Genomic DNA, 22,153 nt, shown 5'->3' with positions numbered 1-22,153 from the left:
AGAAGATAACTTGGTAGGAGTTTTGTTAATGCGGAAGTCGACATAACACGAGAGGTTTTCAGTTACCGTTCCACCACCAAACTATAGATCGCCCTGGGTTGTTCTTATGAATGTTTGGGAATAAGTAAAATCTGCCAGCAATTGAATTCAGAGGAATCAGTGAGTTCACTATTTTATCTGTAATTTTGCCAGCATTCAACAGTATATTAGAATGTCAATGACTTCTGATTTGTATTGTGATGCCGGATCAGAATCAAGGCGTTTATGAAATGTATCATCTAGTTTTCTCAGGCCCGCACTAATGTAATCTGACATATTCATAATAACTATGGCATGGGCCCCCTTGCCTGCCCGCTTTATAACAATTTCTATGTATGTCGCTAGCTTTTTTCATTGTTGCCGATTCATCAGACGATAAAATGTGCCGGAAAGGCGCTTCATACTTATATGCTTCTAATATGTCCTGCTGCACCGCTTTTATATATATGTCAAGATATTTATTACATTGTACTGAACGAGTTCAGTGTTTAGACGAGGGCAATGCATTTTCCTTATCATTGGCAACAGGATGGTCATGGAAATACTATTGAACTCTGAGACTGCATGCGAAATGTTCTAGTATTTTACAAGAGTAAACTCGTTATATCTACCGGATGCGGGGCAAAAGTTCAGTACGCGACCGCAGATTCCTTTCAACGCTGGACAGGCTAGCACTGGATAGATTGACAATGCTGGCGGAGGGTGGCGGTCGCGGTTCATTTATGGTATCAGTTTTAGATGTGACAGCGGAACAGTCATGCAACATGCCTCCTTTTTGGTACAGTGGAAGCATCTGCGTAAGATTTTAGAGAGGTGGCATGCAGCTCCGAAAGGACGAGTTTTTCAACTACTTTCCTAATTTTAGGGAGGTTTCTCGACAATGTCGAGTTCACGCCACCGAGTAGTCAGTCATTCTACTGCGTTGATCCAGATGGTCCTTTGGCCTTGCTTCGCAGAGGGTGCCGTCGCTCCGTGGTGCCGGTGGACGGAGCAGTCGATATAGTATGGACGCCTCATTGACTGAAGCGGCTCAGAAAGAAGCAGACCGAGACACGTGGCTAAACTGCGGACACTGAGGTGGTCCGTGGTTTAGCCACGTGCCTTGGTATGATTACTAATTCGATGAATAGAGATGCACTTTTGCTCACGCGTGGGCTCCGTAGGAATCTCGATAATGGCGCACCACCACGTGCTATTATTTTCTTGTTATTTGAAGCCAGTTGTAATCTGCATTATGTCGCAAGTGTTACTGCATGAATGTTACCTATATTAGTTTTGGTTTATTATTATATGGTCACCATCATCAGTACTGATACTGATAGACCTAGCGTATAAATATAGGACACTGTCTGTAGCCTAGTTTTTTCCGACGAAGGTCGGTCCCGCGGCCGAAACGTCAATACATTGTTTTCTTCACCATGTCTTAATTTTGTTTAACGTGTTCTCAACCCCAACCCAAGGAATTCCCTTCTTTTCCTATTTATATATATATATATATATATATATATATATATATATATATATATATATATATATATATATATATATATATATATATATATATATATATATATATATATATATATATATATATATATATATATATATATATATATATATATATATATGACTGTTGGCTTCCTTCCTTCATGCATTATAACGAGCACCCTCATTTCCCCTTCATTGATCTGCTTGTAGCTTACGGGGTCTCAGTTCTGGCAGTCTTGAAGCCATAGGTAGCGTAAGAGGGTTCTAGCACAGCTTTCGCCCTCGCTCTTGATCACGTTCTACGTGACGCTAGCGGTAACAAAGGACGTCCCACGTCCGCCGCTATGGCTGAGGGTGGCGCTGGTGAACACTCTCAAGGTTCGTATACAGACAACATAAATACCCAAGAAAGTAGCAGGGGGGACAGCGGCCGATGTAGCTCAGATTCGGAGGTCGTGGGTTCGGATCCCACCATCGGCACGTTGTTTTTTCTTCTACTTTGTGTCTAATTATCTTTCCCCTAAACAGATTACAATACTAATTTCTGTGAATATCCAAGTAAACATTAAAAAAAAAGACATAAAGTACCATCCCCAACGCTTTCCTTGGCCTCGCCGACTCTTGGGTTCCTTCCTTCATGCATTATAACGAGCACCTTCATTTCCCCTTCATTGATCTGCTTGTAGCTTACGGGGGTCTCGGTTCTGGCAGTCTTGAAGCCATAGGTAGCGTAAGAGGGTTCTAGCACAGCTTTCGCCCTCGCTCTTGATCACGTTCTACGTGACGCTGGCGGTAACAAAGGACGTCCCACGTCCGCCGCTATGGCTGAGGGTGGCGCTGGTGAACACTCTCAAGGTTCGTATACAGACAACATAAATACCCAAGAAAGTAGCAGGGGGGACAGCGGCCGATGTAGCTCAGATTCGGAGATCGTGGGTTCGGATCCCACCATCGGCACGTTGTTTTTTCTTCTACTCGTGTCTAATTATCTTTCCCCTAAACAGATTACATTACTAATTTCTGTGAATATCCAAGTAAACATTAAAAAAAAAAGACATAAAGTACCATCCCCAACGCTTTCCTTGGCCTCGCCGACTGTTGGCTTCCTTCCTTCATGCATTATAACGAGCACCCTCATTTCCCCTTCATTGATCTGCTTGTAGCTTACGGGGGTCTCGGTTCTGGCAGTCTTGAAGCCATAGGTAGCGTAAGAGGGTTCTAGCACAGCTTTCGCCCTCGCTCTTGATCACGTTCTACGTGACGCTGGCGGTAACAAAGGACGTCCCACGTCCGCCGCTATGGCTGTGGGTGGCGCTGGTGAACACTCTCAAGGTTCGTATACAGACAACATAAATACCCAAGAAAGTAGCAGGGGGGACAGCGGCCGATGTAGCTCAGATTCGGAGGTCGTGGGTTCGGATCCCACCATCGGCACGTTGTTTTTTTTCTACTTTGTGTCTAATTATCTTTCCCCTTAACAGATTACATTACTAATTTCTGTGAATATCCAAGTAAACATTAAAAAAAAAACAATAAAGTACCATCCCCAACGCTTTCCTTGGCCTCGCCGACTGTTGGCTTCCTTCCTTCATGCATTATAACGAGCACCCTCATTTCCCCTTCATTGATCTGCTTGTAGCTTACGGGGGTCTCGGTTCTGGCAGTCTTGAAGCCATAGGTAGCGTAAGAGGGTTCTAGCACAGCTTTCGCCCTCGCTCTTGATCACGTTCTACGTGACGCTGGCGGTAACAAAAGGACGTCCCACGTCCGCCGCTATGGCTGAGGGTGGCGCTGGTGAACACTGTCAAGGTTCGTATACAGACAACATAAATACCCAGGAAAGTAGCAGGGGGGACAGCGGCCGATGTAGCTCAGATTCGGAGGTCGTGGGTTCGGATCCCACCATCGGCACGTTGTTTTTTCTTCTACTTTGTGTCTAATTATCTTTCCCCTAAACAGATTACATTACTAATTTCTGTGAATATCCAAGTAAACATTAAAAAAAAAAGACATAAAGTACCATCCCCAACGCTTTCCTTGGCCTCGCCGACTGTTGGCTTTCTTCCTTCATGCATTATAACGAGCACCCTCATTTTCCCTTCATTGATCTGCTTGTAGCTTACGGGGGTCTCGGTTCTGGCAGTCTTGAAGCCATAGGTAGCGTAAGAGGGTTCTAGCACAGCTTTCGCCCTCGCTCTTGATCACGTTCTACGTGACGCTGGCGGTAACAAAGGACGTCCCACGTCCGCCGCTATGGCTGAGGGTGGCGCTGGTGAACACTCTCAAGATTCGTATACAGACAACATAAATACCCAAGAAAGTAGCAGGGGGGACAGCGGCCGATGTAGCTCAGATTCGGAGGTCGTGGGTTCGGATCCCACCATCGGCACGTTGTTTTTTCTTCTACTTTGTGTCTAATTATCTTTCCCCTAAACAGATTACATTACTAATTTCTGTGAATATCCAAGTAAACATTAAAAAAAAAAGACATAAAGTACCATCCCCAACGCTTTCCTTGGCCTCGCCGACTGTTGGGTTCCTTCCTTCATGCATTATAACGAGCACCTTCATTTCCCCTTCATTGATCTGCTTGTAGCTTACGGGGGTCTCGGTTCTGGCAGTCTTGAAGCCATAGGTAGCGTAAGAGGGTTCTAGCACAGCTTTCGCCCTCGCTCTTGATCACGTTCTACGTGACGCTGGCGGTAACAAAGGACGTCCCACGTCCGCCGCTATGGCTGAGGGTGGCGCTGGTGAACACTCTCAAGGTTCGTATACAGACAACATAAATACCCAAGAAAGTAGCAGGGGGGACAGCGGCCGATGTAGCTCAGATTCGGAGATCGTGGGTTCGGATCCCACCATCGGCACGTTGTTTTTTCTTCTACTTCGTGTCTAATTATCTTTCCCCTAAACAGATTACATTACTAATTTCTGTGAATATCCAAGTAAACATTAAAAAAAAAGACATAAAGTACCATCCCCAACGCTTTCCTTGGCCTCGCCGACTGTTGGCTTTCTCATGCATTATAACGAGCACCCTCATTTCCCCTTCATTGATCTGCTTGTAGCTTACGGGGGTCTCGGTTCTGGCAGTCTTGAAGCCATAGGTAGCGTAAGAGGGTTCTAGCACAGCTTTCGCCCTCGCTCTTGATCACGTTCTACGTGACGCTGGCGGTAACAAAGGACGTCCCACGTCCGCCGCTATGGCTGAGGGTGGCGCTGGTGAACACTCTCAAGGTTCGTATACAGACAACATAAATACCCAAGAAAGTAGCAGGGGGGACAGCGGCCGATGTAGCTCAGATTCGTTGGTCGTGGGTTCGGATCCCACCATCGGCACGTTGTTTTTTCTTCTACTTTGTGTCTAATTATCTTTCCCCTAAACAGATTACATTACTAATTTCTGTGGATATCCAAGTAAACATTAAAAAAAAAAAGACAAAGTACCATCCCCAACGCTTTCCTTGGCCTCGCCGACTGTTGGCTTCCTTCCTTCATGCATTATAACGAGCACCCTCATTTCCCCTTCATTGATCTGCTTGTAGCTTACGGGGGTCTCGGTTCTGGCAGTCTTGAAGCCATAGGTAGCGTAAGAGGGTTCTAGCACAGCTTTCGCCCTCGCTCTTGATCAAGTTCTACGTGACGCTGGCGGTAACAAAGGACGTCCCACGTCCGCCGCTATGGCTGAGGGTGGCGCTGGTGAACACTCTCAAGGTTCGTATACAGACAACATAAATACCCAAGAAAGTAGCAGGGGGGACAGCGGCCGATGTAGCTCAGATTCGGAGGTCGTGGGTTCGGATCCCACCATCGGCACGTTGTTTTTTCTTCTACTTTGTGTCTAATCATCTTTCCCCTAAACAGATTACATTACTAATTTCTGTGAATATCCAAGTAAACATTAAAAAAAAAAGACATAAAGTACCATCCCCAACGCTTTCCTTGGCCTCGCCGACTGTTGGCTTCCTTCCTTCATGCATTATAACGAGCCCCCTCATTTCCCCTTCATTGATCTGCATATATATATATATATCATCCCCGTCCTCACCTTGGAGCGTCGATGCCATCCGTACTTGGAGAGCATTGGCCAAGAGCCCCTGGGTATCGCCGCGCATTTCCGCCCCAGCCATTCCTGCCCATGCTCGATCAGCCGCAACTACTGCTTCCATGCCCCCAGTCCGGATCTGAAGACAAGTCGCACAGTCAACCGACCAGAGCCGAGACCAGACCAGACCAAATAGCCGAAGGACATGAAGGACAAAAACACTCTCCCCCCGCCCAAGCCGCCAGACGCGACCTCGAGCTATCGGTTCTATGGGATGCTTTGGTGGCGGATGGTTGAAAAGCTTCAGGGGAGGTGGATCACCCAACCGTCATTCATAGTAGTTGTAAGCAAATGATTCTCTTCTATCTGTCCTTCGACAGCCTCACCGTTACACCACTATCGACTTCAACGAACCGATCGGGGCGATCACTCGCTAGCTTCGGGAGATATTGCGAAGAATAATAATTTTTCAACCTATCGCCATATTGTGCTTTTCGATGGAGGCGGAAAGCAAGGCGCCCGTGTGCTGTGCGACGTCCAAGCACTTTAAAGAACCCCAGGTGGTCGAAATTTCCGCAGTCCTCCACTACGGCGTCTCTCATAGCCTGAGGTGCTTTGGGACGTTAAACCCCACAAACCAAACCAAACCAAACCATGTTGTGCCGACGCCTTCTCGCTTGTCGCCACGAAACAATATTATATATTATCACATCAAGACTGCTCGAACCGTGACCTTCTTTAAGTTGATAATCGAGATGACGAAGACAAAGAAATGAGGGGCGCGTTATTATGTTAGTGTGGACGAAATCGCCACTAATCGAAACGGCAGAGTGCATAGAGGAATTTTGTGCGCTGGGTTGTGTTTTGGTACGTGCTGTTGAAGTACTGCATCCGACATGCTGATATTGAGTTCTCGAATTCCTCCAGCGGTGTGTGGTTGATTTGAGAGCGCAGCTCTTTGGCGCCCGTTCCTGGGTTTCGCGTCGCGTCGGCCGCGTCGGCCTCGCAACCGGCTGCGCCCCCCCTTTCATTCCCCCAGTTCGAGCCGGCGCTTCGGCAACCGGAGCCTCGCCCGAATAGGGGGGGGGGGGCGGGGGAACACTCAGCGGCGAACGATGAGGGCAGGAGAGCGCACAGCAACCAGAGAACACGAGGGGGAAAAAAAGGGGAGGGGGGAGTCGCCGGAGGCAGCGCTAGCAGCTACTGACTGATGCCGCAGACGCCACTAGTGAGTCAAGGCAACGTGACTGCGTTGAACACCGTCGCCGCTATGCAGAAAAAGAAAGAGCGGGTCCCCCCCCCCCCCCCCGTCCCCCCCCCCCCCCCCCCTCTTTCTGCGTGGCGGCGAGGGTGCTCTCCGGTTACTGAAACGCCGGCTGATCACGGTGCATGCGTCCCGTTCTCACTCGCTTCACTCGCAAGTGTCGTCAGCGGCATCAATCAGTCGCTGCTATCTGTTCGTCGCGCAACGTTCCTATGGGCCCACACGCTGCCTCCTGCAACCTCTTGATAACCTAATTGCTCTCTTTATTTCTCCGACCACAAAGTTTCGTTTTTTTTTCTACTTTCTAAACAATTAGATTTGCGACATAAAATGGCTCCAGTATAAATGTTCCATCGATCAACACTGTAAACAAAAAAAAAAAAAACATGCTTCATACGCTTTCCTTCGTTTCGATGAGGATTGACTTCCTTCAATTCTGTCAGATGTGTGAAGTTACCTGCTCTACAAAAGTGCTCTTCCGCTCTTGAAACTCATCCCTTTGAGCACGCTTTTTGTCATATTCTCAACGTTCTTTCAGTCTCACCATTGGTAAAAAAAAAACATAAAACCCCCTAGGGGAGGAACGGAAAAGACGCAGTACAGTTGTAGGTAAAGGCCATATGATCACGTTCGATGTCTGTGCTACACAGGTGCGTCATCGAATTTTGAACAGGCTTCAAACCTTGAGCTGAGATGAAAAGTATCAGAGACACAGCCTGATCCTTCAACGAAGTGCCGTTTTTAAGAGGTACGCAAGAAGCGCTCTCCCTGAGACATTTCTGCTGATCTTTTATTCGCCCGCCATCACTCGTGACTTTTTTTTGCGCTGCATTACGCTCTGAGCGCGCTTAAAATGTCGCCGTAGGGCGCCGTTCTTGTATGATACGAGAAGTGAGCCTGTTTTCTTTTATTTGCCAGTATCGAAACAGGATGTCCGCATGGCCGCAGGGGGTTTGCCACTCGGCAGCACCAATGAAATATTTGATTTGTTTGCGAACTACAGCTCTGTACATTTAAAGTTTCAGTTCGCTTTGAACCTAAAAGGTGTCCTTCGGTGCTCTTTTCACAAGTATTTTGCCCTGAGCTGATCTCTAAGCCTTGGTGAGAGATGCTTGCGAATAGGACCTGTGGAAAGACCGTGTCAGCCAAACTATTCTTATCGGCATCATCGGCACCAGCAGCTGGATTATACCCACTGCAGGGCGAAGGCCTCTCCCTTATTACACAAACCAATCCGGGCTTGTGCTAACTGCATCCACTTGACTCCTGCGAACCTTTTAACCTCATCCGTCCACCTAACTTTCTGCCGCCCCCTGCTATGCTTTCCTTCTCTTGGAACCCAATTCGTTACCCTTCACGACCATCGGTTATCCTCCCTTCGCACTACATGTCCCGCCCATGCCTATTTCTTCTTTTTGATAGCCATTATCTTTTAACGTTACATCTACCATTTTTCGTTTCATAGCACTCTGCGTTGCTCTCAGCTTAAGCAGAACCCTTATCGTTAGCGTCTTCGTTAGCCAAATTGTTCGCACGAACTGTTAGTTGTGCGGTGTATGCAATAGTACGAAAGTTGGTATCCAATTTAATTAGAGTATGGCCAACTCGATGGATTCAAATTTGTATGCGCCACCCCAAAAATTTGGCCTCCTTGACCCCCCTAAATTTGACGTTGTCAGAATTGAACCAGAATTGATGTTTAACCTTATTCAAATATGGCCAATTCAGTGGTGACCTCGAAATTTGGATGGGCCACCCTCAAAATTGGCCCATTGGATCCCAAAATTTCACTCTCAGAATTTCACAAAAAATGTTGCTTAACCTAATTTCAATATGGCAAACTTGGTGGCGACTCCAAGTTTTTGCGGGCCACCTCCAAAACTTGTGTCCTGGGTGCCAAAAATTTGACCTCCTCAAAATTTGACCCTAGCCAATGTCGAACCTAGTTCGAGTATGGCCGATTCAATAGTGACCTCCAAACCTAGGCGGGGCCCATTCCCGGCATTTGTCCTAACAGGACCCCCGAAATTTGACCTCGTCAGAGTTTGACAGAAATTGATGGTGTATCACCTAGATTTTAAATGCATAACTCAATAGCGATTACCATATTTGGGTGGACTATCCCCAGAATTTATTTGCTTGACCAAGCGGCCTGTGGCCACTGTCAAGGTTACGTGAGGTGACGTCAGTGTGACGTGGAAGTTGAGGGCGCCAGATGGGCGAAACGTATATAAATTGATGGTGTCCAAGTTATGGCGGACATTGCGTCACGGCGAGGCTTTGTATGTGAATTTTGACTTCCGGGTTGTTTTTGTGGTTTGGTTTCTGCTGGCATTTCTTGTAGGCGTGCGGTTTCGATCTTTATTTTCTTGATATTTGCTCTCAATTTGCTGGAAATGTGGTGTTGTGCTCGGCTTCCAACTACGGCAAGTTAACTAGAACGCGATACAAGATGTTTGGAGTGCCGTCGAGTTGTCAACAGCGATAACAGTTGGCCGTTGCGGTATGCCAGCTGACCGTCGATGGCGAACTACACGTGCAACACGAGGCTTTATTTCTAGTATTTTGTCAATGGCAGGTGTTTGATAGCGCTGTGAAAGGTAGGGAAATTTGTAGAGTAGGTTGTTTGCTCTTGTTCGGGAGCACCAAGTAATCACTCGGGCGACTTTGGCTATGCGCTACAGCTGTTTTCGCATGATGACGGTAGCAGCGAACCTTCGTTCCAAGTCTTCAAAAGGTTCGCAAATTTTGTTGTTTGGCCTCCGTCACTACAGCGTGATATAATTACTGATTTTTTTTTTCTAGAACCATAGCCAATGTTTACCAATCAGCTGTCGATGGTTAGTCTCGTTGCCTGGCTATAGGCTAGAGTGTTAACATTAGCAGTTGTAAGATTTATACATTGCTGTGTAAGCAGTTATTTGGTGATTTAACTCCAGATAACGAAACATGCTTTCACTAGCGGAGCAATCAGCATGAGCACGCAGGAATTGTGGAGAAATGCAAGAGATAGATAAAGGAACGAGAGTAGAAAACTGGGCAAGTTGGTAAGTAGTCATCTTGTTGTGGCACCACAGGGACGAGGACAGATACGGAGAAAGACAGACCAAGTGCTCGTCTGTCTTTCTCCGTGTCTGTCCTCGTCCCTGTGGTGCCACAACAAGATAGATAGATAAAGCTTCCTGAATTGTGCTGACCTACTACATATTGTGCAGTGGTGTTTATTCTTGTCCTGTGTAAAAAGATAGACAGTTACAGACGATTCAGGTATAAAAATTAACAGCATTTTCTATACTCTAAGTCAGAGTCATGAAAATCTTCACTTCAGGACCGCATAAGCATAATGTCCAGCTATTTTTCATCTTTCAGTGTACGGCACATAGAAAAGTTGACAGCTGAGATACATGGTATAAGCAATATTTTGCTATTCAGTAGAGCAGTTTTATAATGGCCTAGGTGCTAAACACGCATGCGAAAATTAAATGAATGTCTACATAGGATATTTGTGATACTACGCAAGGTGCTGCATACATAAAGTTTGTGTGTTATTATCATTCCAGAGGTCTCCTGCGGGGCCTTCAGAACGAAAACAAGGTGCTGGTGGCCATTGGCGATCTGGGGAACAGCAAAATTCTGCAAGGTAGGCAGAAGCCGGCCTAGCTAGCAGCTTTTATATGTACGTAAGGGTAAGAAGTATGAATCTTGCCGAGGCAAAATTTCTATGCTCTCTGCTATGAATTTTTTTACAGCTTGCTATAACTGGCCCACAGGTCTATTGAAGGTCATTTCTATACCCTGTACTAGGCATGATGTCAAAATTTGCTATTCCTCACTCGCAGCCTTGCTTCGAGGTGAATAATCACATGCTGTAAAAAATGTGCTGCAAAGGTTCTGCTGGAAAAAGTAATATGAGGTGTAATTACAGTACGGGAAAGGTTTTCCACTTCCAAGAATCTTTGCTCTTTCACGGCTGTGTAATAAAGACTAGTCACTTTTACTTTTGGCTATTTTCTTGTGCTTGACTGTTTCTCTTGGTACCCGTGCAAAGCTGTGCTAAGCGTTGAGACCTTGCTTTCAATTGATGTTTTCATTACGAAGAACCACAAGACACGTTGACTTTATGCCTGGCTTTTCTTACGTGACCCCTTTGCCTTGAACACATTGCATATAGTGAAAAAGTTATACATTCCCACATTTCAGTACGTATGGCATTAACAGACTATGTGCCTACCTACTGGAAACATCTGAATGTGCACAATCTGGTTTTTCTGTCCAACCAGACCCCAAGCACAAAGTACACAACATCAAACTAGTTACAGGCACTTCCCAGCTTTGAGTGGAAGATATAATGGTATCACATCCTGAAGCTGCTGAATGTTTCAAGAGATGCCAATAAGACAAAGCTTGTGTTTTGGTACTTCCCTTTTTTGACCGACATAATGCAGCAATTGGTATTGGGAAATCAATCAAGGGAATTTCCAACATGGGGAGCTTTCACAGTTATATGTGAACGGCATAAAATGTCCCATACACTATGCTTGGTTAATTTTGTTTATGAGTGGGATTTTCTCGCATGCACTGCAGCCTCGGCAAGTAAATATGTCTCCCTGACTGCGGGAATAGCTATTTCACTAGCCGACCCAGGCCCTCAGCAAGCATTAGTATAGGTTTCTGGCCGTATAGTCTTGGCTACATACATGTTGGGATATGATGCATGTAGAATGAATACAGCAGCGCTAAAAATGCCAATCATACGTCATCAGTTGCATTTTCGTAATACAACTCAAGTGAGGATCAAATGCTTGAGAAAGAGTTTCATTTATTTCATGATCCTCCTAATATTTTCATTGATTGACAGTATATTACCCATGATACAGTTCTTCGACATTCTACCTCCTACAGTTAAAAAAACAAAACTGTAGCACATATACATAGGTGAACAAAATCAGTTGAGCTGTCAAGAGCATGTAGCTCAAAATAGCATAGATTGTGCACAATTGTAAGGTTTCGAAGCACTGTTAAGTAAATCTAGTTCTTCTGGAGGAATAGCACAACACACTGTTAGAATCGCATGTCACAGTTTTAGCTACGAACAAACGTGGTGTACCGGCCGTGCTTGCAGGCAGCTACAGTGCACCGCAAGACAAGAAACCCTAGCAGCTCTGACTCTCATGAGCAGTACAGCATAGGCCGAGAAAAAAAAAAAGTTTTTCAAATACGAAACGTTAAACATGGTCATAGCATGTGCGCAGATCATTTTGAACTTTTTTAAGACTGCATCAGAGCTTATAAAACACGTGAAAAGTCAAATTTAAGCTTGTCAATGCCAAGTTTCAAGCAAGTGGGAATTACCCAGCGTGCTTTGCGGCTAGTTCAGATTGGACACCACCTATAGGAGCTCCCGGACTTCTGCCTAGGTTACAACACTGCACGAGATGAGCGCATCGGAACGCGAAGTGCACTGAGATTGAGGCCCTAAAAAGGCGGCGTGCTGAAGAGCAATGAAAAACGGGCTTTAAGTTTGGAGAAACATAAAATGTGTTTAATCCAAGCTTGGAAATACAGTATCCATGTACAAGAAGCTTTCGCTTCCCTCCAGGGTTAACGAAACTTAAACCATCAGCTAATTGTTTTAGTAGAAAGCAAGAGTTTAAGGACGTGCACTTCTCCGTCAACGACGGAAGTCACCTATGAAATTAGCCGTTCTCCTTGGGCGATGGCATTCATGTACTAATCCATCCGTAGCGAAAGTGCACAGCCCCTGGTAAGGACCGGATTAAAAAGGGTGGATCCTACGAAAAACAAAATTAATTTTTTTTTATCAGGGGACCACTACTAGATAAAATCTGTCAATAATGAGGCTACAGCTGAGATAGCACAAACTAATAATCGCGTGCTTTTTTTCTCTAAATAAATTAAGATATAAAAAAATTAATTTTGTTTTTCGTAGGATCCACCATTTTTAATGCGGTCCTTACCAGGGGCTGTGCACTTTCGCTACGGATGGATTAGTACAACCAATGATATACTCAACAGAGAAACAGGAATGATAACAGGTGTATTTCTCTCTGGTTAAGCGATTTCGGCTTTAGCCAGAGACGACGTCCTTGTACTTAAGCGGCGATAGTGTAAAAATACCATAGATGTCATCAAGAACGTAAGCATAATTTCGGACGTACTAGATGAAGGACGTTATGTCACTACATTCGGCCATGATGACCAGATAGTTGAGTGCTTCTACGAAGATATGAAGTCGGCAATGAAGAAAGAAAAAATACTGGATGTTGTACTAATGGGCGACTTGAGTGCCAAGATAAGCTAGGAGCAATCTCAAGACTAAGCAGAGGAAGACTATGGCAGGCTCTGAGAACAGCAGCGGGACTTTATCAGTACAATTCAGAGGGCGTAATAATTGACCGATCATGAAGACCTTCCTCCGCAAACGGGAGGACCAGAAGTGGACATGAAAAAGCTTGAATAAACACACACACACAAAAAAAAAAGAAATTTCGTAGTTTGCACGCATCCTGTCATCATATGCAGGATATGGAGGTCCCCAGAAAGGTACGATGCAGTGACCATCGAATTCCTAGCCTAGACTCGAACAGAAAACTGAAGAGACCAATGATATACTCAACAGAGAAACAGGAATGATAATAGGTGTATTTCTCTCTGGTTAAGCGATTTAGGCTTTAGCCAGAGACAACGTCCTTGTACTTAAGCGATAGTGTAAAAATACCATAGATGTCATCAAGAAGCACGTAACAGAGGTAGGCGATAGGGTATAGTTAGGATGCTAGTGGGCTTCTTCCGCAGACGAAATATCTGGATAATAAACGTCAAGTAATAAAAGCCTATAACCAACGAGACAGAATAAAAGTGGTATATCAATCGAAGTTATTCAATAAAGACAAGTTAATAGACATTGTAGAGATATCTGAAAGGCCTTTATGCCTTCCATGTACAATATTGTATTATACTCCTTTACCTTTCAACCTGAACTGTCCTTTCTCCCTGTCGCTCACCTCTTTGATTTTTCCTACCTGTCTCCTTACTATCCCTTTATTTCGCCGCCCCAGTTCAGGTGCCTCAGCCGATTACGATGGCAGATACCGGGGCGGGCAAAAATCTTTTCCTTCCTTTATTATTTTTATTTTATCCTATTATAATAAAGAACCACTCAATACTTATACCTTTCAGTGAGTGTAGTCTTGCAGTTCATGAAGATGGTTATTGGCAGGGACAAAGTGTCCTTTCCCGAAATGAATATGATGCATTACTTCAATGTTTTAGTTACCTCATGCGTGCGATATAGCAGCATGCCACTGACAGCTTTAGGACCCCGGTGGACCGGCTTCTAAGAAGTCGCGTAATATAATGTATTACGTCATATAACGTGGTATATATCCTATTATTATGATGTATATCACACGCGTAACATAATGTGAGCCGCAGTTGCGTCCCAGCTGACAATCGGTAAAAGAGGTCTGTATATAGCCAGCAACGCTCAACTTCGGAAGTACTTCTGAAGTGATTGTGGTACAGTTCCTAATTTGCCTCATCTCTGCTGACCTGTTTGCATCAGCGAATGAAAGGTAGTTAATTTCGTCGTGTCTGTGGGACCTATGCTGTCCGAAATAGTTTTCGTAAGCTTTCATGAACATTTCGATGGTTTTATATCTGCGAGTAATCAGTCCCTATAAGTATAACAAGACGACACTCGTACGGTATTCGGGAAAATGAAAATCGTTTTCCCGAACCATGAATAAATTGAAAATATCGCTTTCACTACCTGCAGCTAATCTGCCGCAGTATGCTCCTCGTGGATTAATTTGCCAAAATTCGCGGTTTGAGTACGCGTGGTCGTGCTTCAATTTCAACTTAAAATTCTCAAAGTCTGTCAACACGCTGCTTATCGGATAGGGAATTATTCGGTGGAAGGGCATAATCATCAAGCAATGGTGAAATTATACTAAAATTACGTTGCCGGTCATGAACTCTGGCCAACAGTGTTGGAAGCCTAGCGATCAGCAGCCAGGAATAAGTTCTCTGTGTAGACCGGCTGGAATTGAACGCTCCGCTTTCGGCTTTCGGTAGAGAGCGACTCTGGGCGAAATTGCCTCGCCTCCGCTAGGCCGGGGTGGGAGCAAGGGGACATTTAGCATTCTTAATTTATTTCCACTTCCAGCTGGACCTTGCGGAACATCCTCATTACTTTGACACACGCCCTTCGATTACGGTAGCGGATTTTCATCACGCAGGTCAGGGCCATAGCATGTAGAATTGTGGGCGCGGTTCAAGACCGCTCACTTCTGCGAACGCGAATCGAGAGAGCCCAGGGTGCAGGGGCTCTGCCATGGCACGATTCCTAGGCTCCCTAATTGAACGCTAAAGCAGGCTGGACTTCTTTCCCGATTTCCACCTTTCCTCGGATCCATCACGTGGTGCGGCACTTCAGGCACGGCCCCATTTCCCGTGAACTGTTGTGCCCTCCCCCCCCCCCCCCCCCCCCCCCTCCCACCCATCCTCTTTCCTGAGGAGTCCGTGGTGAGCCAGCCATTTAAGAGGCCGGCTCCGCGCCGAAATGGACCCTAATCGAACCTACTTTTCTTCCAAACAGCTCGACAGAGCGAAGGGATGCATTCTTGGGAACTTCTCTCGAGCTTACGCTCTAGACAACTCCATTAACTTTGGATGTAAGTGGCATCGCACATAAAGCTCCTACTGTATGCAGTAGGGGATAAGTGTCCTTCACGCTCTAGCTCAACGAATTCGATTTCAGGTCTTTTTTTTTTTTCGGCCTAGCCACAACGATATTACTTCTAGCGTTAATTTAATTTCTTACCACGGCCCACAACGCTCCAAAACGTAATTGTTCGCCTAGCAACAAAAAAAATTAATACTATTAAGTCCGTGCCTTACCTTACATATGAATTAATCAGATAACAAGAAGTCAGCAGCATGCTGTATTTATATACGAGATATGCATTTGCCAATTGATAGAACGTATGGGACACGGAAGTTTTCTATAAGTCTTGAAAGGCACGCTGGCCTGGTGTGGTCTGCGAAAGCGCATTCTAGAGCAAGGTGGGCATTATTTACGTGACACTGTCCAAGCAAAATATCATCAACCGAGAGAAATAATGTCTTAAATTTTTGTTTCAGGGAAGAAGACAACATTGTGAATTAGAAAGTCATCGTATGTGGGCACGATTTTCAAAATTTCCAAATCTGCAACATTGCTTGAAACATTTGTTGCTGCTGAACTGCAATATTTTGGTGCGCAGCTGCTGCTTACTGCTGCGCCGCTGCGGTATAAACACGCTTCGAAGCCATTCCAGCCGACCAGTATAGCGGCTAGCGGAGCGTAGTATTAGCAAGATGCGGCGAGTGAGTGCACAAAATCCAATTGTATCACGTGCAACGAAAATCTGACCTCATTTAAGGCACCCACACGATAACATAGAAAACATAAAACACTGTCCATTAAAGTTCGGCGACAATTTCCTTAACACGGCTATAAGCCTAGCGACGGGCCTCGCCAATTTGCATTTATATGAACCCATTCACTCAGATTCTCATATCGAGATAGCATCACCTTCTTAGCCCCGACGGAGTATCCGTGTGTTAAACAAGGAAGCCAGACACACAGGCGAAGAAAAAAACAAAATAGAGCGCCTGTCTTCGAGCCCGTTTACCAGCATAAATTGGCTCGATAGAGTATTTTACAACGTAAGACAATTATGGCAAACAAACGTAAGAAAACGCCTAAGCAGCAAAAGGGAACTGTAAAGGAAGGTCCTCTAGCGCAGCTATAGCGATAAAACTGGCCTGCGCCCAAACGCTGTGAGCCTTACGAGCCTTTCCTTCAATGTAAAGCGATGCTCTGCAGGTAGTGGCCCAGAGTTTAGAATCAGCGAGTATACCTATAAGCGCCACAACAGGAGCGCGGCGTTTCGGTGGACGCGAAACGCAAGCCATTAGTTTACTGGGTTTTATCAATGTACAGTCGTGAGAAAAGTGGTATACAACACTCAGCTGCAGTGGCGCAGCTATAAAGAAAACTGCATTGCGACTTAATCTAGCAACAACTTTTAGGGATCGAGACAATCATGGCGTTACCTCATTTTATCCACATGCATGTGTCACTGTCGCTGTCCCTATCGATGTCACTACACGAGATGTCCGTGCCGTTTTCCCGAGCTCTGTCACCGACTGAGGATTGTATACCCCTTTTGCTTACGACGGTACACTAAAGAATCCCGGCTGGTGAAATTTTGCGAAGCGCTTCAACCTGGCTTCCCTCATAACCGGTCTCGCATTGAGACGTGTTAAGCCATATAAACCAAGCCAGTTCGGTTCAGTCGTTCAGTCGTGTCCGACTCTCCGTGACCCTATGGACCATGTCACGCCACGCTTTCCGGTCTCTCACTACCTTCCTAACATCACACAACTTCATCTGCAGTGTCTCGAGGATGCCATCTAACCATCGCGTTCGCTGCCTACCCCTTCTCCAGCGACCCTAAACCTTTCCCAACATCAAATCTTTCTCCAGCGACTCCTCTCTTCTCATCAGATGACCAAAGTAGCTGAGCTTTAACTTTAGAATTTGACCTTGCAATGAGCAGTCAGGGTTTATGGTCGACAATATTGACTGATTTGATCTTCTGGCAGTCCAAAGCAAAGTACAATTACAAACAAAATGTGAACAAGAGCCAGCTCTTCGCACACGTTCTAACTTCAGTTTTGTATGCATCTCGGCACCGACTGTGTCATTTAAAATCGACCAAAGAACTTCTTTTATGCTGTTAAGAATGCGCAGTCCTTAACTGCGCTGTTTAGGAAAGCCTTACTACGCGTCGACGCACTTCAGTAAGATTTCCTCTATTCAATCAGGGGTTCTTAAATGAGTTTCGCGTTAAAAGTGGCATACCTTGCGAACAGCATTCCCATCGGGATTATCTGCATTCACATGTTCATACTTATGCCGGCAAACCATGATGATGCGAATCACATGCCGTACACAAAGTTTTAATTTACCGTATACGCAAATGATACCAGAATAGAGCCTTGGGCCGATTCCTTTAGCATGGTGTCGCGATTCGGGTCCGTGTACCAATGCTCTGGCTCATGAGATGAGGTGAAAAAAAGATGCCTTTATGCATTATTTATAGTCATGGTACAAAACAGAACAACATCGGCATGTGGGCACAAAGTTACTGGCTACACGTGATAGTCTTCGCACATCGACGACCAGGCAGATTCCGCCACGTCCCTTCCGGGCGAGCTGCACAGCACTCGACAGACCCTCTCGACGGTCTCCGCCTCCAACCGGCAGAGGCAGTAGTTGGCGGAGGCCCCAAAGGTCTAATATCGAGCACACTGGTCTCCCGCTTTGAATGTGCCGCGGCGCGAGGGGGAGAGAGGGTGACGCCGCCGCTGAGACAAAGGCGCCATGCAGTCGAGATCTTGTCCAGACTTGTCCTAAGTCAAGGCTTCCCCTTTGTGCACCGGTGTTGTGCGGCGAAGCACCAGGACTTGTCAAGGTACGTTAGACACTCGCCTGCACCCGCTCGGATCCAGTCGTCGACCACTGCAGAAGGCGAGAACCGCGGCTAGAAGCCCGATCATAACAAAAGACAAACAAACGTTGCAAATTTCTGCGGCGATACGCTGCCAATATAAAGCGCTTTTGCTCAGAAAACAGGAGCATCACTCGATCGTATCTTTCGTGGCGACCACAGGTCAGAACTAATGATTTCGTGGTACCAAATTATCCTTGCCTGTGTAAGTGGCGCAAAATCTGGCATACATTCGATTATGTTAGTGCGCTGGAGCTGAGGCCCCAATTTCCGCAATCCAGCGATGTTTGTTTCTGTGCTCGGCCATATTGAAGAGAATTCCTCTGGCAGGTGGCAGTTGGCAGGTGACATGGCCGAGCACTGATTAGTCTTTGATAATGCGGCAGATTACGGCTGCATGCTAAGGAGTATGAGCGCCATAGAACCGAAGTATAAGCCAAAGTTCCAGTGACCCTGTTTCGCATAGGCCTCAGCGCGCTGCAATGGCCGTGAATTTTTTTTTTCTTTTCATCATTTTATATCCGCCTGTTTTATTTATGAAGCGGAATGCTATAGGCGGTGTTGAGCGTAGACTACGAGCTGTTCGTGTTGATGCGAGGAGCTTTTCACCCGCTTCTTCCTGCAACCATGCAGCATCGCAGGGCGTCACCTCAGTACTTTGCCTTTGAGACCTGTCCATGGAAAAGATTTTGGGAAGCCTGCTCCTTCCGCTCGCTGCAGATAAGAGGTCTATGACATTCTGTTAAAGCTCGCGCCTCACTCTGTGCTTATGCTGCGGGTGCATTCTATGACTAGGTGACAAAGCAGGCCATAAGGCTGGATCTGAATGCAGCTGTTAAACTGTGAGAGCAAACCGTTCCATGCCACACTGACTCCAGCATGGTATTGGGATGCCGTCACGTGCCTCATTTTCTTGGAATGTTCCGAAGTGCACTCACTGTCCCGGTATCTTTTAATCGAATATGGCTTCTTTTTTTTTTTTTTTTTTTCATATCGCACTCATTTAAGTATAGTGAGAAACCGCCGCAGTTCAGTGGTTCTGATGTTTGTCTGCTGCTCGCGCACGAGTTCTTGGGATTGAATCCCGTTTTTGATGGCCATATATACTGCTGTATATGATGACACGGAAAGAAGCCCATTTTCTATTTGTGGTTAGTAGGTGTTAAAAAAACCGTCGAAAGTAATGCGCAGCCTTCATGTAAAGGCGTGCCTCACAGCCCGTGTGTAGCATTCGGGAAAATAAATTCAGCAATTTACAAAAATACTATTTCTTCTCGCACATCAAATTTTTCATGTTTGCTATCCTCGGGACTTAGGCACGTCCGGGGACTGATTCGATGCCTTTATTTTCTTTAGAACTGGTTTGATTACTATGCACGTAACATACCAGCGCACAATGCCCCCCCCCCCCCCCCCCCCCACACACACACACGCACGCACACCTGATCTTCCCCTTTTAGTCGAGCCGCTAACAGCGTAAAATGTCTTCTATCGCCATATCCAAGTAGCTGTGAAATACCCGCTATCGCTTGTCAGACAATATATATCAGGCCGCCCGCTTCCGTGTAAGACCACCACTGCGCGGCGCGTAACAGGAAAAGCGAGCAGGAGTAGCGGGTCTACTGTGCTGTCAATACTCGATACTTCGCAAGGCACGCGTAAAGCTTTTGCCACACAACCCTGATTGGCGGTCGTCATTGCCTTGATGGTCGCTTTTTTTTGTCTGGCTCATTAGCGTCTAATCGGAAATGGAGGTCTTTAGCTGCCATATGAGACTACAATTACCTCGCGTCGCCCGCTAAGCACGTAGAAAGGCGTCCCTGAACGCACCCGCCTGGCGCCCTCGGCGGTTCTTCGGCGAAGCAGATCACGTGCGTCCGTAATCTGACTCGAAGCTCCTTTTTTCACTGCTGTCCCTATTCCGCCTGGAGGTCCGATCCAACAGGCGGCGGCGAATTGCAGTGAGGCCGCCCGCTCCGATTGTCCCTGCCTTCACACGGTATACGACCCTGAGGCACTCAGGGAAGAGATATCTGCCCTTGAACCGAGAATTAAAAAAAAAAAAAGCAGAAAATGTCTTTGTGCCCAGTATCCGCATTTAAATCGGCTGAAAGCAAAGTTATGTCGACGGGCTTCGGCCTTTGCGAAGGAAAAACAAAACATCGTCGAAAATACTGCGAGTTGCATTTCCCAGCAGCGCCTAACAGGGCATTCAACGTTCGGAAAGTGTTCCTGTGATGCGTTTTTAGTAAAAGAATTTCGAATTCGATTCAGATCTCTGCTTCGGCTGCGCGCATAGAAAGAAAGCGCGCGGTCAGCTCGTGTTCTGCCGAACTTCCTGCACAATGCTTGTCGTGGACTGAAAGCCGAGAACAACGACATACAAGCGCGCTCGGATTAGCATTTTTTCGTTGCCATTTCGTAATAGCGACTTGCGTAGAGGATGTTTTGCCTCTGGCGCTTGGTTAAAGGAGCTGAATTCACTACAAAGCATCACCTTGGAAGTAACACGGTTCCGGCCAACTGAATTGGCCGGCAGTACTGTCCCATTGTCTTTACGTGTTGCTTCTTTCATAAACCGTACAGGGGAAGAACTACGCTGCCTGCTTTTTTATTTTCAGTTCCAGTGCTGCAAGTAGTTTTTCTTTTACATCTGCAACACTGAGCTTCTGTCGCCTCGGTTCGACATTTCCCCATTCGCCTTTGACGTAAGTTGGTGGCTTCTGCGAAATGAAAGGCCGAGTATGCAATTTCTCTCCGGCTTTCCTCGTTTCGTGCTTTTATTAGCAGAGTGGCTTTTAGGAATGGAAAAGAAAGCAAGAAAGCTTTAGGCGACCAGGGCCGTCAGGGCAATTTTACTACTGAAGAAGAAAAATGAAATTGCATGAAAATCAGGGCTTGAAAGAAAGTGCTACCAACATATGTTATAAAAAAATCACCTTAACTAGGGAACAGCTTAGTTAAGCACTCTGCCTGAACCGTAATTGGAGAATGCTGCTCCTTAATGGTCTCAGCTTCGGGTAACAGAGAACGCTGTCGTAATCACACAATGACTAAGCAACCACAGCAGCCCTTCTCCCCGAATCATTTAAGCATACTATACCTTAGTTAAGATTGTATTGCTAATTTTCATTTCGAGTTTGTACGACATTATAGTGCGAAGAACTTTTCTCTTGACTGCTTATAGCTTTGTTTCGCTAATTTTCTATGCTACCGTCTCAATGCGGGGTGCCAAATTTCTCGCTTATTCGTTCTCATATCCTTCTCTCCGGGCTCCCTCCCGGCCGCTCAGATGAAGGGAGCCAAAACAAATTCTCATCTTTCGTGTTATTATCCTTCCCAGCCGGCCGTTTCTATGCGCTGTGCCGAAGAGTTCTCTAATCGCTCCGTTCTCCTTTCCCTCTGGACAGCCTCGATCGTTGGTCTTGGACGGACTTCATCTACGTTACGGCTCGGGGTGGGCTACGTATAACGGCTCAAATAGAAAAAATATCTAGAGGGCCCTTTGCACCACTAAAGTGCTATGAGGCGAAAGCCATTATAGCGCGGTGGATCGTAGCCCTCCACTACGACACCTCTATCAACACTCTCTTCTTTCATTCCCGCCTTCCTCCCTTCCTTTACGACGTGGTAAACGTGTCCGCGGAGAATTGGACCGATGGTGCGCCTTTTCTATCCCTTAAACCAATATCAAACACCGCTGATGCCTGCTGTACTAACGTCTCCTAGACATCT

The sequence above is a fragment of the Amblyomma maculatum genome, chromosome 1, assembly GCF_055883805.1.
Source record: "Amblyomma maculatum isolate TAMU_Amacu chromosome 1, ASM5588380v1, whole genome shotgun sequence".
Lineage (NCBI taxonomy): Eukaryota > Metazoa > Arthropoda > Arachnida > Ixodida > Ixodidae > Amblyomma > Amblyomma maculatum.
Note: the sequence above shows the minus strand (reverse complement) of the source record.